We start from the raw sequence: 2,820 nt of genomic DNA on the forward strand, positions 1-2,820 counted from the left end.
GTTGATGTGACGCAATATAAGACAGCGTGTATGTTGACGTTGTAGTGACTTTGCAGCGAAAGATTTCACTGCCAAAACGACGAGCTAAAGCAGCCCAAGGCGTAAATTTCACAGTACGGCGTTCGATTACATTAATATATATATTATACCTTTGAAAGTTTGACATAACAGCGGGTACACTAGTGTCTCACAAAACTATACAGCGCGATGTCCAAGTGGGACTAGTACTGCTTTTACGAAAAAAAAAATCGGTCTTCATCTTATAATTCCTTCTAAAATTATTTGTTAGTTACACCTCACGTTTTGAAAGTAACATCACCTTGAACATCCCTAATCTATGGACTTGATTACATGTTGATTATGCAAATTGGCTCCTGATCTGCATTAAAAAATTATGATACAGATGTACATAATAACTTACAGTGTTTTTTTGTTGTTATAACTTTCTAAAGTCGCCAATGGTATTGGCCATTGCAGTTGAAAAAAAGCAGTTAGTGGCCAATGAATACACCAATTCTTAACGTGGCTGTTAACAAACCTATCTGCCACCAACAAAAAAAAAAACATGGCTATAGCAAGTCCAGAACACTGGATATCAAAACTAGATGTTTTCACTTTATAATGTCAATGGTTTATCATCTGTTTTTCCCCTCTCCAAAGGGTTCGATGTACTAAGTCTTGCACAGATGTCGTATCTTTGAGAATTGTGGTATTTATTATGTTCTCGTCTGTAACATACACAAAAATGAATTGGCCAAACCTATCACCTAACATTTGCATCTTTGTCACAACATTATGAATGGCAGTTTTCCTTAAAATGGCACTGTCATGTGATACATTTTAGTTCCACAAACATCATTACATGTACAATGTCCAAAAGTCAGTCTAGAACTGTGGTGGAAGAATCTTACTCACAACTTACAGCCCAAGTATAGTAACAACTAAAAGAACTTTTAAACCAAATAAAGTTGACATGTGATATGTTAAAATGTTTACTACTTAAAACGGGAAAATAAAACAGACATGAATTTTTTTTTCAGTATCGTCCTACATAAAGACATACATGTGTATGTCTGGGTAAAGTCTTCAATCTCGTACATTAGGCCACAGCAAGTACTTTTTATTGGTGACATCAGCGCGCGCATTAATTTTCGCCTGATTTTGGGAAAAAAAAGAATTAATTTTGCTGCCTTCTGACAGTGGTCAACATGCCGAAAATGGGCAAAGATGTCTGTTGCTGTAATGATAACTGTAAAGAGAGGAGACAAGACAAGGCTCTGATTACCTCCATGAAAAATGGAGGCATTGTTTTTGGCGTGTCTGTCTGTGTGTGTGTGTTTGTGTTTCCGCACATTTGTAGTCAGCATGAATTCATAACGCCTTATATGGATTATGATGATATTTGGTATGCTGATAAGTCTTAGCGAGATGAAGGTCAAGGTCAAATATGGGCCTCCTGGTGGATGACCTTGGTACTGCAGCAGAACTTCCGGTTTGTGTATCTTTTGTCCTGAACATGCTATGGTCTTGACCTTTTGGTGACAGATCCCTTTTCCTGTCAGGAATGAGTGGTGTGGGTTTGGTCTCCATAGCAGCTTGCTCTGAAACTGCAGTGGACCTGCTGGTGAAATTTTGAAAGCCAATAAGTCCAGATAGGAACAACGTATTTTCATCATTTTTGGTATGTAGGTACCTGAGAATTGTACATAATTAAATGCAAATTATGCAAATGAGGACTTTATTTGCAAAATTAATGAGGAAATTCTATAATTACAGTGTTTTACATTAAAGTACTTTCATACATGTAACACTGGTCACCTCAATTTTGGAATGTCACTTTCCAAATTTTGAGACACCTATGTTGAAACCCCTGATTTTCAACTTTGTTATTCCTGGATGTACAGTGAACTTTTGCATGCCATTGGAAAGATCATGCTATCTTCAGTACCAGGTTGCTTTTTTTATGGTCAGAATGTACAAATTTATCAAGATATTTGACTTTAAAAATTGCAAGCCTGGCGGTCTAGAACACACACCGTCATGCCCAGCAGCTTAGCCTGGCAGTCCTAAACTTTAGCCCGCGGCCTGAGTTAGCCAGCCCGCATCCAGACCGCATCCAATTAGCCTCATGAACACCCCATGAAAACCACTGAATTAATGAGAATTCACATTTTCACACCTGTGTAATTAACAAAATTGTGATAAATTCATGAGAGGTCTGGGCTCAATGGTTAGCCCGCGGGCCTGAACAGGCCTGTCGGTCTGTGGACAGGCTGGGCTGATGATTAGGCCTTATGATAGAGAACCTTCAGACTTTAAACACCAAACAGAAAGTGGGAAACAAAAATATGCTTCCAAATTGATGCTTCCAAATTGATGATGGTTTACACTTCACTTCATATCACTTCATATTAATAAACACCCTTCACATTTTCAGCTAATATTTTCAATAAGTGATTACATATTATTGACAAGTATGATGTACAGGTATGAATGATGATAACTTTCATGAATATTCATTTTGAACATTTTCTGCAAAAGCTTCAGAAATTTCTACTGGAAGAATTTTTCCTGTACATGGGAAGAATTGTTCTGCTATTAAGACTGCAAAAAGTCTCTTTCTAGTAGAAAGCTTTTTGAACATGTTTGAGGAGGTGGATTTTGCTCCTGCTGTGCTACCTGGGCTGATACCTGGGCGGGGTGTAACATTTGTGTAACGGTTATGACTAAAAAAGATCAGATAGCATCATAAAAGACCCTTGTCTCAGCAAGAACACTTCATATTAGACCTGATTGGTTGTGGTGTTGGAAGCCAACTTT

The sequence above is a fragment of the Branchiostoma belcheri genome, unplaced genomic scaffold (assembly GCF_001625305.1).
Source record: "Branchiostoma belcheri isolate BF01 breed outbred unplaced genomic scaffold, Haploidv18h27 scaffold130, whole genome shotgun sequence".
In the NCBI taxonomy this organism is placed as follows: domain Eukaryota; kingdom Metazoa; phylum Chordata; class Leptocardii; order Amphioxiformes; family Branchiostomatidae; genus Branchiostoma; species Branchiostoma belcheri.